This window comes from Panulirus ornatus, chromosome 4, assembly GCF_036320965.1.
Source record: "Panulirus ornatus isolate Po-2019 chromosome 4, ASM3632096v1, whole genome shotgun sequence".
Classification (NCBI taxonomy): Eukaryota; Metazoa; Arthropoda; class Malacostraca; order Decapoda; family Palinuridae; genus Panulirus; species Panulirus ornatus.
In genome coordinates, this window is record NC_092227.1 from 73,353,535 (window position 1) to 73,378,747 (window position 25,213).

The following is a 25,213-nucleotide window of genomic DNA, read 5'->3' on the forward strand; positions in this document are numbered from 1 at the left end:
CTATAAGAAGCACTTTCATGAGTCTATAAGACTCACTTCCATAAGTCTATAAGAAGCACTTCCATGAGTCTATAAGACTCACTTCCATAAGTCTATAAGAAGCACTTTCATGAGTCTATAAGACTCACTTCCATAAGTCTATAAGAAGCACTTCCATGAATATGAAGGAAAGAAAAAGAGACGCTCTGAATGCAGGTCACACGTCACACATGAGCCATACCAAACGTCAGGGTCGCCTACCACGCCTCACCTCAGACACTTGCTACACCTAAGGTACCTGCAACACCTACCTCCTACAACTCAGCCACCTGCCACTCCTCAGCCACCTGCCACACCTCAGCCACCTGCCTGGCATCATCATCATGCCTCAAATTCCCGTAACAGATGAGAAAACATTTGGATGGGTGTAAGGAACCTTAGTCTTACCATCCTGCTTCCATCATCCTACCTAGATTATGAACCGACACTGATAATGTCCTGTAGCTGCTACCCTCGTCATGGGCCATCAGGTCCACTGCCATTATGTACTTACTTGCGGTCTTCCCCAGCTAACGCCACACGTTAGAGCTGATGCCACCCTGGCCCGGATAGTGTTGGAGGCGACGAGCCACTGGCCACTACCACCAGCAGGCACCGATCTCCGTGGCGGCTAGAAATGTCGTGGTGGCCGGTCGTCCGTCGCCTACAACACGACCCGCTCTGTGAGGGCGTGTTGTAGCAGGAGCAGCCGTTGCTGTTGCCGGGCCGCTGCGGTGCCCCCAGGACGCGCCGCAGCCGGTAGTTGTTACGCGTCTGGTGGTGAGCTGCGTGAACCCGTCCCGCCACAACTTCCAGCGCCCCACCGTGGTGGCACTACGCCCTCACCGAGTGCCGGAGGCACCACTCACACCCACACGCACGTACGCCGCCTCTGTGGTCTTCCTCCGTCGAACCCTAAGTCCTCCTCCTACGCCCGGGGTGACCTGTGACCCAGCCAGAACCCCCTTATAATGAGGGAAGGAAGACAATGGGCCTCGCACGACATCGGCCGAGGCCAACCTCTGCCGCCGCCACCTACGCCAACTCCAACCACACCAAAAATCAATGGCGAGCGGGTTTTGTTCAAGGGCGTCTCTCTCCCGCGGGCGATCATCTCGCGAGCCTCGTGAGAGTGTGTGTGTGTGGTCACTGTCAGTCGTGGCCCGCGTGGCCCGGCCAGGGGAGAACACGGACCCTAACCACAGTGGAGGGAGCAGCGGGTGGGGGTTGAATAGGGACTATGTCTGCAGTAGCTGACGGTGGGGATACTGCAGCGCTGATGTCTTTTGTGCAGTGGTGAGGGCACGGGTGTACTGGTGAGGACAGGGTATAGTGGTGAGGACAGGGGTGTAGTAGTGATGAGGGCAAGGGTGTAGTGGTGAAGGCAAGGGTGCAGTGGTGATGGCAGGGGTGTAGTGGTGACGGCAAGGGTGTACTGGTGAGGACAGGGGTGCAGTGGTGAGCGCAAGGGTGTAGTGGTGAAGGCAGGGGTGCAGTGGTGAGTGCAACGGTGTAGTGGTAAAGGCAGGGGTGCAGTGGTGAGCGCAAGGGTGTAGTGGTGAAGGCATGGGTGTCGTGGTGAGGACAGGGGTGTAATACAAGGTAACGATATATACCATGGGGACTAGTGGTCCATGATGAGGTTATCTGCGCGGTCATAATCTTATTTGTAGCGCAGACAGGATAGCGTGCCCCCACAACCCTCCACCCGACCCTCCGGCCCAACAGCCAGCAGGAAAATAAATCGGAGATGAAAGCACTATGTAATATGGAAAAAGTATACTACCATGAACATTCTAGAGGAGACTGTGAACGGGAAAAGCTCCCTTTTTAATGACAAGGTGCTTCTCTGTACCTGAACTCTTACACACTAAAATGGAAAAGTTTTAATCTTCATACGAAATCAATCTAAATTTTTCCATACCTGAAACAGGACTATTTATTCAACGCATCTCAATATGTCGTCGAAATTATTTGGATAACTTGAAGACATATATACACAAGATATTCTCGAAGTCTGAATCTTTTTAGGAAGAATCATCTCACGATCCCGATTCGTTCTTCATAAGGCGTATTCCTTATTAAGCTTAGTCACACTTCTTTGAATTTGTTTTAGTTTTTTCGTCATCTGTGATCAAGTTTTGGTGACGGGATCAGGACAGAGTAAAAGGTCCAAATAAGTTGTCTGTCTGTCTGTCACGTTATAGGGAAGCGAGTATTGCAACCTTGGTTATATAGTTCATGTTTCTGGCTATGACAACTGGCTTTCTGTTGTCTTAATTGGACAGACCTGTTCCCTGCCCGAACGCCTCCTGGCCATCCTTTACCTTAACATCTCCCTCAGTGTATCTTACCCTAACACTTCCCCTACTAACTCCAACCCTGATATCTTTCCCCAGGTCTCCTCCCTTACTTGTATCTTAACCTAATACTTCCCCTACTGACTCCAACCCTGATATCTTCCCCCACGGTCTCCTCCCTTACTATCTCCTACCTTAATACCAACCAATACCAGTCTCCTATCCTCTTACCTCCGCTATCTCCAACCCTAAAACCTCCCCGAGTCTCCTCCCTTACTACCTATACCTTACAACCTTAGTCTCCCACCCACCCACCCGCTCACCACTCCTTCCTCACGTCCACCACCCCGCCCGCCAGTGTGAAGCCCAATAACTGACGTATTGTTTTGCGCTCCCTACGCCACTGCTAGTGGAGTGTGACGTCAGCAGCAGGCGCTTGCCTTAATGGCCTGTGACGTCAACAGGTGGAGCTACGTTAGTGGCGTGTGATGTTGACAGGTGTTGGCGTTAGTGGGGTGTGATGTCAACAAGTGCTGGCGTTAGTGATGTATGACGTCAGCAAAAGCCGGTGTTCGTGATCTGTGACGTCAGCAAATGATGGCTTTAGTGGTGTGTGACGTCAGTAGGTGATGGCGTTAATGGTGTGTGACGCCAGTGTTGCATTGTGTGACGGTGCCTGGGAGGACGTTATGGTGCCTGGTGCCAGGCCGCCTCCCTCTGCCCTGAGGCCAGACTGCCCGGGTTAACCTCCCTCTCAATGTGCCATCTTCGTCTACGCGTCTATCATCTACGTCTACATTTCACATCTACGATCATTGCCCCCTCAGCGAAGAGTAACGGCCCCCTTTCTTACGTTTAAAGACACCATCTACTTCTAATCCCCCCTTCATAATGTATAAAGCCCCTAACTACGTCTAATTCCCCTTATCTACATCTTAAGCCCCCTTCCTTACGCTTAGTTCCTATTTCCCTACGTCAAATGCCCCCTCCCCAACTTCTAATGCCCCTCATTTAGTTCTGAAGCCCCCTTCCCTATGTCTAATGCTCCCTTCCCTACTTTTCATGTCCTCCCCTACTTCTAAAGCCCTCTTCCCTAAGTAAACGCCCCCATTCTTACGTCTGATGACCTCTTTCCTACGTCCACTACTCTCTAACCACACACAAACATACACACACACACACACACCCGTGTAGCGCTCCTCCTCCTCCTCCCTTGGTGTCGTGTGGGCAGATCCTGCCACCAGCCCCAACCACCCATATACAAGTCACCTGCTGACCACTGTGGTACGATCCTGGAGCACGACGGTACTATCCTTAGGTACGATAACCTGGCTGGACTTTGGCCTGACCCTTACAGATCAGGAGAAACACCCGGTCATCACACCCGGGGGTGGACATGTCGCGCTTAAGGGTCGTAACTAAGGGTCTTTAAGTCGTTCTCGTCAAAGCTTCGTGCTCACTGGTCGTATTGTAGTACTCAAGGGTCGAACCGTCGCGTTCAAAGATCGCACCGCGAGTTCAAAGATCGTACTGTCATACTCAAGGGATTACTGGCGCGCTTTAGGCTAGTATGTCAGGAGAGCAGGTTTGAGATAAGCTACACTGTCATAGTGATACTGTTGTTCAAGGTGGGCATAACGTAATGTAGGAATACTGTAAGGATGACACAGTGTAAGGTTAGTAGTACAAGTATACACAGTGTAAGGAAGATACAGTGTACGGTAGGCACAATGTTAAGGTTAGCAGTGTAAGGTATATGCAGTGTAGGGTAGCCAGTGTAAGGCAGATATAAGGAAGACACAATCGTAAGGTTAGCAGTGCAAGGTATAAACAGCAGAAGGCAAGGCAGACACAGTGTAAGATGGTGTCAGGAGTACACAGTGAACACAAACACTGTCAGACCATGTCAGGCCGCCTCACTCCTCCACCAACGGTATGTCACGATGCCTCACTCCTCCAGTGACAGTATGTCAAGATGTCTCATTCCTCCAGTGACAGTATGTCAAGATGTCTCATTCCTCCAGTGACAATATGTCGAGGTGTCTCACTCCTCCAGTGTCAGAGGGTGTGGTGGCTTTGATTCCCCCCAGCCTCCCACGGAGCACCAAGATGGTGTCTTTAATCTTGTTGGTATCTTAAAAATGCTGACTTCCTCGAGAAAAGTGATTACTGGGGGATTCCCTGACGACGACGCTGATGTGTTTCCGAGGAGTCGCTGATCAAAGTGAGTTTAGCTATGTCATAAGGGAGGGAGAGAGAGATAGATAGATAGATAGATAGATAGATAGATAGATAGATAGATAGAGAGAGAGAGAGAGAGAGAGAGAGAGAGAGAGAGAGAGAGAGAGAGAGAGAGAGAGAGAGAGAGAGAGAGGCCTCACCACCTCGCTGACGAGGGCCTCTCTCTCTCATCTGGCGAGGAAACGATGAACTACAGACGACGGGAAAAACACATCTCTGTCCACCTTCCAGTACTGGTCACACTCCGCCCATACTGCACACACTGGTGAGGATGATGGTGAAGATCGTGTTCCTGGATACGTGTAATGTGTAGTACGTCACGACACACACTTGCCACTTGTCGGACGGAGTGGAATGGTCCAGCCGCCAAGAGGCTCGAAGATAAGTCTGTTTTCTGCGTCAGCGTTTAGGAAGATCCCGGAGTGTTGGTGCTGGCTGCTGCCACGTATTACTATACACGAAAAAAAAAAAAATGTGAAGCCATTTAATCATGACACTTCTACTACTACTAATGATGATAATGATAATATGTATGCATATATATGTATACGTGCGTGTGTGGACGATTATGTATATACATGTGTATGTGGGTGGGCTGGGCCATTCTTCCGTCTGTTTCCTTGCGCTACCTCCCTAACGCGGGAGACGGCGAATAAGTATAATAAATATCGATTAATAATAATAATAATAATAATAATAATAATAATAATACAATGGCAATAATAGTAATAATAATAATAATAATAATAATAATAATAATAATAATAATAATAATAATAATATAATGGTAATAACAATAATACAATAATAATAATAATAATAATAATAATAATAATAATAATAATAATAATAATAATAATAATAATAATAATAATAATAATAATAACAATAATAACATTAATAATAATAATAATAATAATAATCATAATAATAATAATAATAATAATAATAATAATAATAATAATAATAATAATAATACAGCATCACACCACAATATACACACTCTCTCTCTCTCTCTTAGTAATGGGCTTTGATATATTCAAGGATGACATCATCACGAGAGACGTCTGTGTCCAGACAGTGATGGAGGTCATGGACGATGTCTCACGATATGTGAAGGTACTAATTTGTTTGCGGGTATCTTCCTCCTTCCCTACCTGTGGCTCACACAATGACGACGTTGCAGAACACATCACAAATGGAGTCTGTCGTTTGTGCCTCTCTAATTCTTCTCCCTTGCCATGTGACCGCATGTCATCATCCCTCCGTCCTAACTGCCTTGTCATGAACTTATCATCACTGTAGATCAACTAAATTATTGTTATAGAAAAGTTCATCCATTATATACTACATGATTACATTGCTGCCTAAAGGAATATAGATGAGAGTGCTTCCAGTGTGCGTCCAAGGGTGGCCTCTCTACCACACTGAGTCCAAGGGTGGCCTCTCTACCACACCGAGTCCAAGGGTGGCCTCTCTACCACACCGAGTCCAAGGGTGGCCTCTCTACCACACTGAGTCCAAGGGTGGCCTCTCTACCACACTGAGTCCAAGGGTGGCCTCTCCACCACATTGTGCGAGTTCATGGATGGCTTCTTAACCACACTTTGCGCCTATATGGATGACTTCTCTACCACAATATGCGAGTCTATGTATGCGTCTTTGAATGGCTTTTCTACCACACTATGTCAGCTCACTGATAGCTTCTTTAACACACTATGCGAATCCATAAATGACTTATCAATATTATGCAAGTCCATGGATGCCACCTGCACCACATTATGTGAGTCTGTGTATGGCTTCTCTGCCTCACGATGTCAGTCATGGGTGGCTTCACCACATGTATGTTAAAGGGTGGCACATCCACCACACCATGTCAGTCATGGATGGCTTCACCACAACGTGTATGTCGAAGAGTAGCACCTCCACCACACCATGCAGCGTCATGGCCATGGAGAGGGACATTACATAACAGCTCCTCCAGCAGTTCTGCACACCCATCATTCCTTGATGCCTCAATAACATCTGACGAAGTAGAGCACCTCGAGGGCCGAGTCTTCGTCAGGAGGGACGTGCGCCTTGACACACCCGGGTGGTTGTTGACACCGTGCCACTCAGCTGGTACTGTAAGACGAATTATTCACGTTGTCCAGCTATACCTCGCTTGGTAGTGGTGTCGGAGCGAGTGGGGAGCCGGTCTGGCGGCCGTACTGAGGGTTCTCTGATACTCCCTCTACCAGAGGAACTAAGATCTGGATACCATCCAGGTACAACATAACCCCATGCAAACGACACTGTAACTCTTGAGTGTGAGGGCTTGACCTCTGCGGTCATCTGGGCGTATGAGACAAAAACGATCGACATTTGTTGAACATATATTGTGGCGTAAAAACTGACGCTTCTTCAGTGATGTCACGTTGTAGGTGTGGGACAAATGTTAGTCTGGGGAAGTGCTTTGAGGGATATGCACAGCCTAGGAATCCTGATCCATCAGGCAGGGTGAAGACGTTTTCCCCCCCGAGTCCTTGACATCACTTCTTACGTCTTGAGTTCCTGACTTCAATTTTGCGGGATCCACAGACCCGCAACCTGAAATGATGAGACTGAAATCCTTGTTCCAGGGCGCTGGTCATGACTATGATCTCAATCCGTGTATAAATCTCTTAAAAATGTTCCACTAACCATAAACCTATTCAACTAATACGTTTTGATACATTTTCTACGAAGCAAATGTCCACTTGCTGATTTTCTTCTACGAGTTGCCACAGCTAATGTCATTACGAGACAACTCTGGCAACTTGGCAATGATATAATCTCAGCAAACTAAACTACGAATGGAGCATTGCTGTGAGCGGGTCTGTACAGTGCTACATGCACTCTCAGTGGCTCCAATGCCTCATCCACAAGCCATGCCTTCGTCTGAGGCAACAGTTCACAGTCTACGATCTCTCTTTCTCTTCTGAAAGTCAGGGATCAGATTCCTTTTAGACAGAATCTCTCAATAACACTAACTCAGTTGTTTTTCAGTACTGTTATTATGGTAATGAGGATACACGATTAGCATCTTGATACATAGACTCGGAGACGCCATCTGTCTGAGTAATGTCGAGAATCCTGAGTGGGAAGAAGATTCAGACCCCGACTGGAAACTGAACCTAATCAAGGAGCTCCTGAGAGAGAGAGAGAGAGAGAGAGAGAGAGAGAGAGAGAGAGAGAGAGAGAGAGAGAGAGAGAGGAGAGGAGAGGAGAGGAGAGGAGAGGAGAGGAGAGGAGAGGAGAGGAGAGGAGGAGAGGAGGAGAGGAGAGGAGAGAGGAGAGGAAAGGAAAGGAAAGGAAAGGAAAGGAAAGGAAAGGAAAGGAAAGGAAAGGAAAGGAAAGGAGAGGAGAGGAGAGGAGAGGAGAGGAGAGAGAGAGAGAGAGCTGTACTTAATCTGAAGCATGAAAGGTGGTCTTTGTCCGTCTTTGTTGGTCTTTAAGGACGGGCTCTGGCACCCCGTCTTTGATCTTAAGTACCTTTAATATTATTCGAGGTCAGTAGGCTACTTAATCTTGATAATTATAATGAACTAAACATATTATAAACAGCTTTTTAGAAGCGGTCTTTGGTGGCCTCAAAACTACCCTCAAGGGTTAAGTGCGTTACCTTACATCCTTGCCCAGGTTCCGTAATACCAACACCCACACTCTGCAGCCTCAACGTGCAACGGTTCCGCCCAAAAAGAAAGGAAAAAGGGAAACTTGCCTTCAAGGCCCCCGTACCTTGCCTTACAGCATACCCAGCTTCTGAAGTAGGTTACCTAGATCTAAATTTTAGGGCGTCTAGTTGCCTAGCATCTACAGTAGGTGCTACGACTGCATAGTATACGTCATGCATCAACACCACACGCCAGACATCAACACCACACGCCGGGCATCAACACCAAGAAGACCGCAGCAGGTGGAGTGACTGGTGGAGCGGCTCGTGACCTATCGTAACCAAGCCTGACAGGTACCATCTAGGTCACCAAAGACCTTAACCGTCAAGAAAACGGTGACGTACGCCAGGCAGTACAGATGAACGCAAGTCGTCCGCCAGTGCCCCGCGTCCCATTCTACGTTTAAAAGTCCCCTGCGGAGGAAGGGTCTATGAGGCTACGTGTATACCGCTACTGCATCAAGACGCTCTTTCTTCCTCGAGAATAAGATAGTTAAATGGCAAGTGACATCGTCCATCATCTTTGAAATTATCTAGGGGAATGTGAGGTACAAGCAGGATCAGATCTCCCTCAGAGACGCACGGATCAAGTATTACCATCTAACGTGGTGGAAATCTATAGTTATATACTGAACCATCCGGTCTTATTGGTCGACGTGTTGTTCCTGTAAACATGGCACAGCGTGACCCTCGCCAGACCTTCGTCAGCCACACCACCTCACTGACCCTCCCTCCCCCCAACCCCCTCCACGCTTCCTTTCTCCGTGATGTCACGACTTCACGGACCCTCCATACTCACTGATCCGTCTTTCCTCATCAAACCCCTTCACTGGTGAACCCTTAGTACTCACGGAACCTGTGTCTATCCTCTCTAACTGATTCGTGTTGCTAAGGGAGCATCAGTTTCAACGACATAATCCCACTCCTGGCTGAATCCTCGTATTCAAAGACTCACCTTATTCACTCAGGGCCCCTCCTCACAGCCCCGTCCCTCACTGAGCCAAGCACCTCACAGCCACCTCCCATTTGAATGAGGCCGCACTACCGTGGCAATAAAACACTGGCCGCCTCCCGCCGCTGCTGCCGCACTCTACAACCTCTGACACCGCGGAGGTAATTACCATTTATTACTGTTGCTGTAAGACACTCCCCATCCCTGTCGTGTGGCACTCCCCTTCCCTGTCGTGTGGCACTCCCCTTCCCTGTCGTGTGGCACTCCCAGTCCCTGTCGTGTGACACTCCCCGTCCCTGTCGTGTGGCACTCCCCTTCCCTGTCGTGTGGCACTCCCCTTCCCTGTCGTGTGGCACTCCCAGTCCCTGTCGTGTGACACTCCCCGTCCCTGTCGTGTGGCACTCCCCGTCCCTGTCGTGTGGCACTCCCAGTCCCTGTCGTGTGACACTCCCCTTCCCTGTCGTGTGACACTCCCCTTCCCTGTCGTGTGGCACTCCCAGTCTATCGCGCGGCACTCTGTCCCCGTCGTGTGTCGTGCCGCTCTGTGGCACTCCCATCCTGTGTCGCTGTTCCTTCCAACAACTATGGCACTCTCGCTCTTAACTATCATTTTCGTCCCTGTTATGTGGCACCGATTTTCCTGTTATGTGGCACCGCCCTCCCTCTTATGTGGCACCGCCCCTTCCTGCTGTGTAACACTCTCGTCTCATCATCACCCTCCTGTGGAACTTATTTGTTAAAAATAGTTTTGACCATATTTTCCATGGGTGATGTTTGGGTTTGCGTATCCGTATGCTAATCTACAACCCCGGGTTCGATCCCCAGCCCGGGCAGACGGCGCAGATGTTACCCAGGCGTTCATCCTTTCCCTAGTCAGTAAATACATGGGTACCAACATGGGTTAGGGTAAAGTGTCACAGCTGTGACAAGCAGAGCCCGCCGGCTCAGAGCTAACCCAGGGGTGTCCATGGGCGGGAACCCGGCCCACACTGACAGGCCGGCCGGTGAACCCATCGCTGATTGGTAATTAAAAGAGGTGACGTCATACTTTACACAGAATGTAACGACACTAGCCACCATCAGGGCAACTGCTACTCCACTCTTACCTCCCTTGCCAACAATGACGTCATCACTCACTTGACAACAGTAACGTTACTTCTCGCCAGGCAATAGTGCCCTCACTTCCCACCTGGCAACAGCACCGTCAACCTGGCAACAGTGCCATTACGTCCAACATGGCAACGGTGCCGCCACTTCCTACCAGGCAACAGTGCTGTCACCTCCCAACACACAACAGTGTCGACATGTCCCGTGACCTAGCAACAGTAATGTCAGATAATCTAAACCTTACAGGTACAGTACACCAGTATGACTGTACACCACCCGTGGGGTAGCACTATGATGCACACAACACAGGCGCACCAGTACAACACGACAGACAATTATGACCCGTACAGCTCACACCAACATATCCTTGTTCACCCATGGTAGACGGTGCTAAACCTCACCACGAGACAGTGGACACCACACACCAGGTCATCTCTGTACAGAAGTGGAATGGGGAAATCTGAACCCATTTCCATCCCTCAAGAAATCAGGTAAACGGTTTAACCCTTTTGGATGAGGCTTGGGACAGAGGGTCGAGTGAGGCAGGTGAGGCAGACGCAGGCCAACAGCCGTGTAAACATTGCGACACCAGAGTTGCTACGGTGAGGGACGTGGTGGCTGGGTGGCTGGCTGGGCATGGCAAGGGTAGCCTCATCTGTACTGTAACGAGAACATCGTAATATATTCTAAAGTTATCGCACCACTGGATCGTCCAGTTCAATCTGCCCGGCATTATCTATCATACCTTTAGTATCAATATTTTTGACGAGTATAATCTGTCGTAGTATTGCGTGTGTCATCTCACCCCCATAGTCGTCCATCCCGTCCTACTGTGTATAACCAGCCACACATCCCTGACTCGAACCTGCAGATGATACTGACACTTAAGTCTTAAAATCATTCTGTGTTAAATGAGACGTAGACCAGTTGGTGGGCCGCTGTGTGTTGGATGACTGTGTACTGGTGACCAATAGTAAAGAATGTACCTCTAGTTCAAAGAGTACAGTGCAGTATACACACATCTTTTTCAGCTTCTTTCCTAACCAAAGGTTAGTAAGACAGTCTCCTTCATCAACCTAATCTCAACAAAATACTTCCAAGTGTCTCAGTTATTGTTGACGTAGGAGCAGGTAGATGGCACTCTGTCTAGGCGGGGTCACGATGCGCGGGGGGGGCGCTGGCTCGGTTGTCAGCAGCCGGCTCACACTTCCTACCAACTGGCTCTTCAACTACCTACAAATCACTCTGCTTCTTAGACTGGTGGGTGAAAGACAGGAAACGAAGGGAACTGCAGATTTATGCAGCTAAACTGTTGATGCGTCCCGTCCCTCGTGAGCAGCTGTGCAGCTACACACCTCCTCCTGTGGCTTTGGAAGCTATAAAATTGTCTCGGGGCAACAGTTGGCCAGGATATCTAAGAGGCCACAAGTCCCAATTTCCACCCTACGTAAGTCAGCACCGACGGCAGAGAAATCATAAACAGTTGGGAGGGAGGGTCACAACAGGATGACACAGCCTGACCTTAGAAATGACCCCTTCAAGGTCACTGGCTGTTGAACCTGTCGGCCACGGGATGAGTAATGAGACAGGTATGATTGTCCGGAGTTAATAACGACAAGCAATATGACCCCGGCACATACCATCCAATACTTCACGCTGACTTCACCGAGGGAAGCCACCCCTGGGTGCACAGTGCTCCTGGTTATTGTCAAGACGTACGTGACCTTAAGAGTCGTCTTCCTCTGACGTTAGAGTTTGTGCATCTTTATACCCCATCACGGTCGAGGCGGCGCCGCACCAGCCTGTGAGAACACAGCTTCGATGTTGGTCCAAACTTCCACCCAGACCTGTGAGGTCCGACCCTCTCCTCCTGCCATACCTCTGATGTGTGAGACGATCCTGAAGGTGTACATGGGCAGTTCTTACGAGTAGTCTGGTGTGAGAGAAGTGGGATAGGAGGAGGTGGTGAGGGGCGGGCCGGCGGGGGAGGAGGCCATGCCTAAATAGCAGGGTTATTAAGGGGGTTATGAGGGCAGGGGTTATAATATGACTGGAACGTACCCCTAATTATCGACTTAGGCGGAGTGATGGTGATTACCGCCGCTGGGAAAGTGGACTCAACAAGCAATCTCACGACTGGTTCCTGGCCAGCTCGTGTGTGTGTGTGTGTGTGTGTGTGTGTGTGTGGTGAGGACAACGCGTCCATCCACCTCCGCTTCGTAGATCAGGGTCGGAGCTCAGGTTTAAACATTATAAAACCAACTTTGAAGTCTAAAGAACAAAACTAAATTAGAGTAATATCAAGAATGAAGAACAGGCAATGAATGTCGTGGGATTACATAGATATGGCTTCACCATACTATTCCTGGAGTCATGATTGTACTAAGAGAGTTCTTCCAAGGTTTCTTGTGGTCGGAGAGTAATGAGTGTGTGGGTCTTACTCCACCAGCTGGGCCAGGATGCTACTTTTAAAGCTAATTACCTAATTAATTGCCTAATTGTAATTACGTAATTGTACAGTACGGGGAGGGAGGGAGGGAACTCTATACTCGTGGGGCACCATCTCTTGAACGCTCTTTACTATCATACAACATTTCAAGCTTCTATGTACTGTCAGCATTCATAGTTTTATCACAGCTTAGTTCCTTGTTAAGGTGTCTCGTTATCTCTACTACTTCCCAAGAACTATCTAGTCTCGATATCGCCAGCAAGTAATCATGTCTCCCTTGATTCTCTTTGCCACTGTGAGCTAAATACACATCCTCTAGCCTTTCCTTGCGACTCACCTGCCTTAGCTCAACTACCAAACTTGAGACATGTATTATATTGTGACTGTCTAAAGTATAACTGTCAAATATTTACAAAACACTACTTCATCTATGCACTTACAAGGCCATTCAACTATCAAACGACAGTTCATTTACCACCTCCACTCCTACTGTGGTGTTCTGGTTATAGGTTGGGTGCTGTGGTAACTCCTACGTCCCTCTGAGACATATAGATTCATGTCCTGTGTTCCCTGCAAGGGTACAGTCACATCTACCACGTTTCATTTCCGTACATCCCACATCATCATTACTACACCTAGCTGAGTTGGACATCATCAACCACGTATTCGAGAGATTCTAAAGCCAATCTGTGTCTTCATTACAATCGATGCAACCTTTGTTTCTGAATGACTTAAGAACCAATCGTAAATATATTCAGGTATGATTCTAGTCCTCCTGGCAAGCCATGAAGACAGATGAAGAATATGAGCATCCACAAGACTGAGCTCTGATTACACCAGCCCAGGTAGAGGGGGCACCTCTAACAGGTGTCCTCGGCTCAAGGTAATCCTCGACCCACTGAGGGCACCTCCCTCGTATGCCTGCGCCTACTGGCAGTCCAAGAGCAAACAGTCCACCCACCTACGTCTAAGCTGATGTCAGAGTTCACTTTACCATACAAGTCTTGAGGATTCGCGACGCCTGATTTCCATTCTCTGAACTTTCGTTGCCTTGCACTTGGGTAGCTATATCTTGCAAGTACTAATCTATCTCCTTCCTGACTACGCTCTGCTGAATTTCACTGACCCAGCTTGTCAGAGATACTAGTCTGTTATTCACTGCAGTGTGTGTGTGTGTGTGTGTGTGTGTGTGTGTGTGTCATTACCTGTTTGTAGGGGTAGAGAGTTCTACACTCGTAGGGGGTTCAGTCTCTTGAACTTCCTCTACCATCAAGTAACCATTTGAACCTTTGTACACTCCCAGCATTTACTGCCTCATCAGTTAATCAGTCCCAATCCTCCACCACACTAACCCAGTACTTCTGAACCTCCACCTTCCCAGCACTTTACCCCACACTAGCCCAGTACTTGTGAACCTCCACCTTCCCAGCACTTTACCCCACACTAGCCAAGTACTTGTGAACCTCCACCTTCCCAGCACTTTACCCCACACTAGCCCAGTACTTGTGAACCTCCACCTTCCCAGCACTTCCCCACACTAGCCAAGTACTTGTGAACCTCCACCTTCCCAGCACTTTACCCCACACTAGCCCAGTACTTGTGAACCTCCACCTTCCCAGCACTTTACCCCACACTAGCCCAGTACTTGTGAACCTCCACCTTCCCAGCACTTTACCCCACACTAGCCCAGTACTTGTGAACCTCCACCTTCCCAGCACTTTACCCCACACTAGCCCAGTACTTGTGAACCTCCACCTTCCCAGCACTTTACCCCACACTAGCCCAGTACTTGTGAACCTCCACCTTCCCAGCACTTTACCCCACACTAGCCCAGTACTTGTGAACCTCCACCTTCCCAGCACTTTACCCCACACTAACCCAGTACTTGTGAACCTCCACCTTCCCAGCACTTTACCCCACACTAGCCCAGTACTTGTGAACCTCCACCTTCCCAGCACTTTACCCCACACTAGCCCAGTACTTGTGAACCTCCACCTTCCCAGCACTTTACCCCACACTAGCCCAGTACTTGTGAACCTCCACCTTCCCAGCACTTTACCCCACACTAGCCCAGTACTTGTGAACCTCCACCTTCCCAGCACTTTACCCCACACTAGCCCAGTACTTGTGAACCTCCACCTTCCCAGCACTTTACCCCACACTAGCCCAGTACTTGTGAACCTCCACCTTCCCAGCACTTTACCCCACACTAGCCCAGTACTTGTGAACCTCCACCTTCCCAGCACTTTACCCCACACTAGCCCAGTACTTGTGAACCTCCACCTTCCCAGCACTTTACCCCACACTAGCCCAGTACTTGTGAACCTCCACCTTCCCAGCACTTTACCCCACACTAGCCAAGTACTTGTGAACCTCCACCTTCCCAGCACTTTACCCCACACTAGCCCAGTACTTGTGAACCTCCACCTTCCCAGCACTTTACCCCACACTAGCCCAGTACTTGTGAACCTCCACCTTCCCAGCACTTTACCCCACACTAGCCCAGTACTTGTGAACCTCCACCTTCCCAGCACTTTACCCCACACTAGCCCAGTACTTGTGAACCTCCACCTTCCCAGCACTTTACCCCACACTAGCCCAGTACTTGTGAACCTCCACCTTCCCAGCACTTTACCCCACACTAGCCCAGTACTTGTGAACCTCCACCTTCCCAGCACTTTACCCCACACTAGCCAAGTACTTGTGAACCTCCACCTTCCCAGCACTTTACCCCACACTAGCCCAGTACTTGTGAACCTCCACCTTCCCAGCACTTTACCCCACACTAGCCCAGTACTTGTGAACCTCCACCTTCCCAGCACTTTACCCCACACTAGCCCAGTACTTGTGAACCTCCACCTTCCCAGCACTTTACCCCACACTAGCCCAGTACTTGTGAACCTCCACCTTCCCAGCACTTTACCCCACACTAGCCCAGTACTTGTGAACCTTCACCTTCCCAGCACTTTACCCCACACTAGCCCAGTACTTGTGAACCTCCACCTTCCCAGCACTTTACCCCACACTAGCCCAGTACTTGTGAACCTCCACCTTCCCAGCACTTTACCCCACACTAGCCCAGTACTTGTGAACCTCCACCTTCCCAGCACTTTACCCCACACTAGCCCAGTACTTGTGAACCTTCACCTTCCCAGCACTTTACCCCACACTAGCCCAGTACTTGTGAACCTCCACCTTCCCAGCACTTTACCCAACACTAGCCCAGTACTTGTGAACCTCCACCTTCCCAGCACTTTACCCCACACTAACCCAGTACTTGTGAACCTTCACCTTCCCAGCACTTTACCCCACACTAACCCAGTACTTGTGAACCTCCACCTTCCCAGCACTTTACCCAGCTTTCTGTCATGGAGTCCGGTGACTCTGGTGACGCATCTGGTGAGGCAAGTTTTCCCCGGTCAGCATCATTCATGCGATTATGAAACCTGAAGTCTATCATGAGGTCCCTCCTCCTCTTTCTCCTCCTCCCCTCACCGGTGGACAGAGTTGTAACTCTCAGCCTCTCACTCTAACTCGGTTCTCTAAATTCAGGTACCATTATAGTTATTGTTTTCCGCGTCTTCTCTGTAAGATCTTCGTGCTTCTGAAAGTGCGGTGACCAGATATGTGAGACATGATCCAGTCTGGTCTGATAGACTGAGTGATTACTCTTACGAACGCGTCCTTTTTTCCTTTTATCTTAATGCGATTTTCATATTTGTCAAATGAAGGTTTGCCACTATCACAGTTCTCCTAATGTATAACCCTAGTGATATATTAGACATAATGTCGACCCCAAGACCTCCCGTAATTCATTTCCAGCTTGGTACATAATCGCAATGTTTTCTTTAACTCTGTCCCATCCTCATTACCTTACACTTACCTGCATAACATCTCATCAGCCATTCATTTATCTGATCAGCTCTGGAATACGTGTAAGTCCTCCTGTACGCTAATACAATCATTCCTCATTTCTCTCATGACGCCTGACATTGTCGGCAAACATGTTCAGATACGATTTCAGGTCATCATGAGAGTCATCCACACGCACCAAGAACTGCAGTGGGCCCAAGACCGAACCCTGTGGTATGCCACTTGTGACCCTATTCCACTCTGAGGATGGGCCCCTAACCCGTGTTATTTGCACCCTTCTAATAAGGTAGTTATATATCTCATGAAGGAACCCACCTCTTATTTCTGCTTGTAGATCTAACTTTTTAAACAATGTCCAATGAGGATCCGCGTCAAAGGCTCTCTGGCAGTCCAACAACAACACAGTCTTTGGCCTAAGATGAGGCTGACCCGGTCAAAGGAAGTCGAGAGGATTGGTCACGCAAAACCTGCTTTCCCTAAAACCATGTTGTCTTCCAATTAGATAATCTTTCTTTGTGCGTTGTCATTTACTTACTTTCTGATTATCTTTTCTCAACGTTTCAAAAGTATTTTACAGACTTGGTTGTAGTTACATGCAGTTTTTCAATTCCCATTCTTAAATACAAGTACATTTAGTCTTCCTCGTCTTTGGAATTGCACCTTCCAATAATGACTCAGTGAACAACATTTCTATCTGTCTGTCACATACCTCCGTACAGTCTATCATTCTGGCTAGTGCCTCCGTGCAGTCTATCGGTCTGGCACGTGCCTCCGCACAGTCTATCAATCTGGCACGTGCCTCCGTACAGTCTATCATTCTGGCTAGTGCCTCCGTACAGTCTATCCTTCTAGCACGTGCCTCCGTATAGTGATTTCAGTACTTATGGCCGGACTTCATCGGGCTCTTCAGCTTTATATATGTAAAGTTGTTTCAATAACCTGATTAGGTCATATCTGTCGATGACTATACGTTCCAAGACCACATCCCCCTCCCACCCGGTGCATTACAGGCCTCCACAGTGAAAACACTCTGGAACTCATAGTCCAACTCTTCACATATTTCGTCTTCATATGAGAGAGAGAGAGAGAGAGAGAGAGAGAGAGAGAGAGAGAGAGAGAGAGAGAGAGAGAGAGAGAGAGAGAGAGAGAGACGTGTGTGTGTGTGTGTGTGTGTACTTAACAATTTCACAGTTATGGATTTTGTGTGTTGTGGTAATGCACAGCACAGGTTGCCTGAGTCGGGGGTTTTGTTCCGCTCGCTACACTCCCGGGAGGACCTGTGCTGCTTGCAGGTCTCTGGGGTGTCGTGTCCCTCAGATACGACAGGAGAAACAATCCAACAGCTGTACCGAGGTCTTGAATTAAGACGTGTACCGGGAGTCGCTTCGTAAGACCTGTGTGATAAGCTCTGGTACTAAGTGGGGGACCTAATGACTAGTCTCGTGCTCCTGGGTCTTTATCGCAACATCTGGGCAGACGCCTTGCCTGACTGGCTGCACAAGAGGTCTTAATCCAGTGCCTCTGTAGGGGAGTTCGTCTTAAGCCCCTGCTGCTGAGGTGGTATTCTGAAGCCAGTGCAAGTCCTTTATAACCCACACAGAGACAGAGAGCCCGCCAGATGTTTTCTTTTTATCGTGGGCTGGGAATATATATATATATATATATATATATATATATATATATATATATATATATATATATATATATATATATATATATATATGAAAAGTGTTTTGGGAGCAGCTAAATGAGTGTGTTAGCGGTTTTGATGCACGAGACCGGGTTATAGTGATGGGTGATTTGAATGCAAAGGTGAGTAATGTGGCAGTTGAGGGAATAATTGGTATGCATGGGGTGTTCAGTGTTGTAAATGGAAATGGTGAGGAGCTTGTAGATTTATGTGCTGAAAAAGGACTGATGATTGGGAATACCTGGTTTAAAAAGCGAGATATACATAAGTATACTTATGTAAGTAGGAGAGATGGCCAGAGAGCGTTATTGGATTACGTGTTAATTGACAGGCGTGCGAAAGAGAGACTTTTGGATGTTAATGTGCTGAGAGGTGCAACTGGAGGGATGTCTGATCATTATCTTGTGGAGGCTAAGGTGAAGATTAGTATGGGTTTTCAGAAAAGAGGAGTGAATGTTGGGGTGAAGAAGGTGGTGAGAGTAAGTGAGCTTGGGAAGGAGACCTGTGTGGGGAAGTACCAGGAGAGACTGTGTACAGAATGGAAAAAGGTGAGAACAATGGAAGTAAGGGGAGTCGGGGAGGAATGGGATGTATTTAGGGAATCAGTGATGGATTGCGCAAAAGATGCTTGTGGCATGAGAAGAGTGGGAGGTGGGCTGTTTAGAAAGGGTAGTGAGTGGTGGGATGAAGAAGTAAGAGTATTAGTGAAAGAGAAGAGAGAGGCATTTGGACGATTTTTGCAGGGAAAAAATGCAATTGAGTGGGAGAAGTATAAAAGAAAGAGACAGGAGGTCAAGAGAAAGGTGCAAGAGGTGAAAAAAAGGGCAAATGAGAGTTGGGGTGAGAGACTATCAGTAAATTTTAGGGAGAATAAAAAGATGTTCTGGAAGGAGGTAAATAGGGTGCGTAAGACAAGGGAGCAAATGGGAACTTCAGTGAAGGGCGTAAATGGGGAGGTGATAACAAGTAGCGGTGATGTGAGAAGGAGATGGAATGAGTATTTTGAAGGTTTGTTGAATGTGTCTGATGACAGAGTGGCAGATATAGGGTGTTTTGGTCGAGGTGGTGTGCAAAGTGAGAGGGTTAGGGAAAATGATTTGATAAACAGAGAAGAGGTAGTAAAAGCTTTGCGGAAGATGAAAGCCGGCAAGGCAGCAGGTTTGGATGGTATTGCAGTGGAATTTATTAAGAAAGGGGGTGACTGTATTGTTGACTGGTTGGTAAGGTTATTTAATGTATGTATGACTCATGGTGAGGTGCCTGAGGATTGGCGGAATGCGTGCATAGTGCCATTGTACAAAGGCAAAGGGGATAAGAGTGAGTGCTCAAATTACAGAGGTATAAGTTTGTTGAGTATTCCTGGTAAATTATATGGGAGGGTATTGATTGAGAGGGTGAAGGCATGTACAGAGCATCAGATTGGGGAAGAGCAGTGCGGTTTCAGAAGTGGTAGAGGATGTGTGGATCAGGTGTTTGCTTTGAAGAATGTATGTGAGAAATACTTAGAAAAGCAAATGGATTTGTATGTAGCATTTATGGATCTGGAGAAGGCATATGATAGAGTTGATAGAGATGCTCTGTGGAAGGTATTAAGAATATATGGTGTGGGAGGCAAGTTGTTAGAAGCAGTGAAAAGTTTTTATCGAGGATGTAAGGCATGTGTACGTGTAGGAAGAGAGGAAAGTGATTGGTTCTCAGTGAATGTAGGTTTGCGGCAGGGGTGTGTGATGTCTCCATGGTTGTTTAATTTGTTTATGGATGGGGTTGTAAAGGAGGTAAATGCAAGAGTCCTGGAAAGAGGGGCAAGTATGAAGTCTGTTGGGGATGAGAGAGCTTGGGAAGTGAGTCAATTGTTGTTCGCTGATGATACAGCGCTGGTGGCTGATTCATGTGAGAAACTGCAGAAGCTGGTGACTGAGTTTGGTAAAGTGTGTGGAAGAAGAAAGTTGAGAGTAAATGTGAATAAGAGCAAGGTTATTAGGTACAGTAGGGGTGAGGGTCAAGTCAATTGGGAGGTGAGTTTGAATGGAGAAAAACTGGAGGAAGTGAAGTGTTTTAGATATCTGGGAGTGGATCTGTCAGCGGATGGAACCATGGAAGCGGAAGTGGATCATAGGGTGGGGGAGGGGGCGAAAATTTTGGGAGCCTTGAAAAATGTGTGGAAGTCGAGAACATTATCTCGGAAAGCAAAAATGGGTATGTTTGAGGGAATAGTGGTTCCAACAATGCTGTATGGTTGCGAGGCGTGGGCTATGGATAGAGATGTGCGCAGGAGGATGGATGTGCTGGAAATGAGATGTTTGAGGACAATGTGTGGTGTGAGGTGGTTTGATCGAGTAAGTAACGTAAGGGTAAGAGAGATGTGTGGAAATAAAAAGAGCGTGGTCGAGAGAGCAGAAGAGGGTGTTTTGAAATGGTTTGGGCACATGGAGAGAATGAGTGAGGAGAGATTGACCAAGAGGATATATGTGTCGGAGGTGGAGGGAACGAGGAGAAGAGGGAGACCAAATTGGAGGTGGAAAGATGGAGTGAAAAAGATTTTGTGTGATCGGGGCCTGAACATGCAGGAGGGTGAAAGGAGGGCAAGAAATAGAGTGAATTGGAGTCATGTGGTATACAGGGGTTGACGTGCTGTCAGTGGATTGAAGCAAGGCATGTGAAGCGTCTGGGGTAAACCATGGAAAGCTGTGTAGGTATGTATATTTGCGAGTGTGGACGTGTGTATGTACATGTGTATGGGGGGGGGCCATTTCTTTCGTCTGTTTCCTTGCGCTACCTCGCAAACGCGGGAGACAGCGACAAAGTATAAAAAAAAAAAAATATATGAAAAAATCACAATTTAGCGCGTGATCAAGTAAATTCCTTGTAATCCACGGGGAAATGGAACACGATAAGCTCTCAAGTTCACTCTTGTGTGATGATCACATCATCAGGGAAGATACAAGAAAGAAATATAACAGTCAGTTGATATACAACGAAGAGACGTAGCTAGGATGCCATTTGGTACCAAATGGCGTCCTTTACTGAAGGTTTGACGTGTTGCTTCTTGGTTGGGCCTGATGTGCTCGCGGGGTCCGCCCCCCCTCCCTCCGCCGCTACAGTGTTTTAGACCAGCGACTTAATCCAGTCCTGATGTTTGTGCAACTTTCCATTCTCATGTGAGCTACCTCCAACGCCTTTCTTAGCCCCATGTTCATTCCTTCGGTGATCATTTCAGCTCTGTCCCGTTTCAGAAAACGTCCATATTCTTCAGCATGCGATACAGTAGCATTCGAAGTCCTATCACGTCTTTCGTCAACCTTGTGACCCGTGATCCTTTTTTGCTGGCCTACGTCCTGTCTCTTCATAATATGTACGCTGGCAACTGCTGCGTGGGGCGCTGCATATGACGATAACTGTATTCTTGACCTCACCTCTCTGGTTAAGCCTCACCAATTCATCAATCCTTTTACCCGCTGAGGTGGCCCCACTCATTCCCGTACCTTGAAATTTAACAATGCACTAAGCCTGCTTGGAAGTGGGGATCACTATGAACCTTCTCTCCTCCTCTCCAGATGAGTCCCCTTCCTCACCAACACGTCCTTCCTAACATCATCCCCATCAAGACAGTAAAAGGAAAATGAGATATCTGAAGTTGCATTCCACCACAGTCAACGTTCCCCCTAGAGAAATCATTTTTACGACAGGAATCTTAACAGAACCTAAGTCTGTCTATCATGTCCCCCGGCTGGAAGCTAAAGACTTTCATCTCGCTGTCTGAAAACTGTCTTAAATTATACTACGATCACAACTCAGAAGATTCCAAGCAAAACTAAATTCTCTGTTATATTAGAGGAGGAAAAAGAAGACTATGGACACTTGACTTGCAAGACGTTTCAGAAGCGTATTACTGGAACAGTTTTACGTCAAGTTTTTCGAAGTATCTCTAAAAAGCAAGTAGAATGTGAACACGACAGTACGACCCTTGAGCATGATGGTACGGCCCCTGAGAGCGAATGTGCGTCTCTGGAACACGACGATTCGACCCTTTACCATGACGGTTTGACCCTTGATTATGAGTGCCTGGTCTCCTCTACCTTGACCCTTCAAGGGTAAGGTCAAAGGCCAGGACATCATACTAAAGTGTCGTACCGTCAAACTCAAGGGGGTTATAGAGAACCTCCAGACCTGGGCAGTGTTGGCCAAGTCCCACGTCCCTGGCGATGCCTGGCCTCCCACCGCAGCTTGCGGGGCTAGAAGAGAGTCTAGTCACTTCCTGTTGTTTACAAAGTAACGTCAGTCAATTAAGATGGCAAACTTATAAAGAATTTGATGATAAAAAGAAAATTAACTATATACGTGGGTGTACCTCCCCAGCTAATATATTCTGAGACGCAACTTTTATTTTTCATGAACAAGTTTTGCATAAACTTTGATTACTTCCAGACGAAAAATAGAGGGAAGAAGAGCACACACACACGACGGCAAATAACGAACACGAAGAGGAGGAGGAGGAGGAGGAGGAGGAGGAAGGATGTTAGGGAGGATGACGAGGGAAGGGAGGAAAACAATAAGAGGAGAGGGGACAGAACCATGAGGAAAAAAGAGGAGAGGAAGAACAAAGGGGTGGACGCAATAGGAAGAGGAACCGTGAGAAGGAAAGAGAGAAGGAGGAGGAAAAAGGACAGAAAAGAAAATCAGGAGTTGGATAAGGGTAGGAAGATGAAAATAGAAAGGGAGAGAGAGAGAGAGAGAGAGAGAGAGAGAGAGAGAGAGAGAGAGAGAGAGAGAGAGAGAGAGAGAGAGAGAGAGAGAGCAGGAGAGGAACGAGAACTTGGGGATGAACAAGGGTAGAAAGGCGAACCAAGAGAAGAAAAAGTAGACAAAGGAGAACAGGTAGGTGGTCGAGGGTATAAAAAAGAGTCCTAAGGAGGGAGTAGAATCAGGAGGAGGAGGAAAAGAAAGAGAAGGAAGGGAACCAGAACACGTAGAGGGAGGAAAAATAAGGGAGGGAAAGAGGAAGACAGCAGGAGAAGAGGCAGGAGGGCGAAGATAAGGTGGAAAACAGAGCAGCAGGGCAAGAGAGGCATATGTTAAGGACAGATAACATCTGCAGGAGGTCAGTAATTATACCTGAAGTTCCTAATCTGTAGAGATAAAGAGGCAACAGGAGGTTCCTCCCCACCCACCATTCTCTCCAGCACGAAGGACGGCAGAAAGATGGCTAACATGTAGCATGGAGAAAATATACTAATCAGGACGTTTTATCGGAAAGCATAATGGGAAGATCCATCCTTGGCTATCAGCAGCAGCGGGATATTCCCAGGAAGAATATCAAATCTCAGGAGAGAGAGAGAGAGAGAGAGAGAGAGAGAGAGAGAGAGAGAGAGAGAGAGAGAGAGAGAGAGAGAGAGAGAGAGAGTGAGAGATTTTATTTTAATGACGCCCCTTTCTTGAATAAGCTTCTTCACTCATACTTACTATTAGCAAAATATCTATCGAAATGTGATGGAAAAAAATAAAAAAAATGCATACGTTTGTTTCACATCTCCTTACGTTTACTTTCAAACCATTACGTCTGGTCGCTGGACCTCCAACTATCGACAGGAGACGGTCGTGAATTACCTCATCAAAACTGTACAGTATAATGAAACCTTGACACAGACCTCAGCGAATCTCTCTCTCTCTCTCTCTCTCTCTCTCTCTCTCTCTCTCTCTCTCTCTCTCTCTCTCTCTCTCTCTCCCATTCATCCTGTGTTATCACTCATTTAGAAATCGTATCGGTGAGTCCTGTCTCCATATCACTGACTGAGATAATAGAAAAGTATAGGACCAAGAAATGAGCCTTGTGGTACTCCATTTGCCACAACATGAACCACACGGACGTTCCTCCATTTCATACAGGTCGGTGCTTCCCAGCTGTGAGACAGCCCAAGTACATGATGTGCAGGCAGAGTCGACACTTATACAACATTTGAAGGTACATTGCAATCTCAGTATTCTAACGTATGACTAAAAATTTCTACTGAATTCCTTAAAATACGATTTCTCATAAGGATGAAATTACCTCATCATCTTTAAAAATGGTACGATTTTATTCGTTGGTCGTACGACTGATATGAAGGCAACCCGCAACGCATTTTCAACCTTTTTTTTTTACCTTATCTGGTCAAAGGTCACGTATACTTTACCATCGCATGGCGCCCGACTTTTTAACGTCTGACATATAAATTTTCTCGTCTGAAATTACTGGACCAATCTTAGCCCAACTTGGCAGGGCTGGTGCGTGGGCTGTCCCTTTTTCAAGAACTGAGTTCGTGACCCTCGCCACCTTCCAAAATGCCGCGGTTCAAAAACACCCTGTCCATAAACTTTCACATTTCAATCTTCTCTACAAATTACTGAGCCGATCTGAACCAAACTTGACAAGGAAGGTCCTCGCTTGGGCCCCTTTTCAGAACTGGGTCCGGCAACGCAGACCAACATCCAACATCGTAGCTACCACTACAAAAAATACTATGGTTTTTAAAGAATCATAACTTCTTAATTTTACGTCAGAATCAGCTCAAATATTCAACTATCGCTAAAGTATTCAGAGTTATCTAAAATCGAATGCAAGTTTTTCTGTTAAATTTGTAATTTCATCGATATTTCTGATGATGCAAATAAGGCAACAGAAATTCACATCAAAATCTCCGCTGGAACCACTGGACCAACACGAACCATACTTGGCAGGTTGATGGTTCTTGGATGGTCTCTCCGCTGGAACCACTAGACCAATATGAACCATACTTGGCAGGAATGGTCCTTGGATGGTCTCTTTTCAAAATTTCATCTGCCATTCAGACGACCACATAAAGAGGCATTTGTTAATAACTACAAAAATCTACTCAAAGAGGTAGAACTTCTT

General features: G+C 47.4%; 1 protein-coding gene across 4 annotated transcripts in view; it reads right to left on the reverse strand.

The window, feature by feature from the left end:
* Positions 1-25,213, reverse strand: part of LOC139767398 (solute carrier family 35 member F3) — a 516,425-nt gene that overhangs the window by 347,882 nt on the left and 143,330 nt on the right. Inside the window, exon 1 of one of the 4 annotated variants that reach the window (XM_071696737.1) lies at positions 533-674. The exons of the other annotated variants lie outside the window; for them this stretch is intronic. The gene's annotated coding sequence lies outside the window, so the exon portion shown is untranslated. Of the gene's footprint in view, positions 1-532; positions 675-25,213 lie in introns of those variants that run through there. 4 annotated transcript variants of the gene reach the window in all.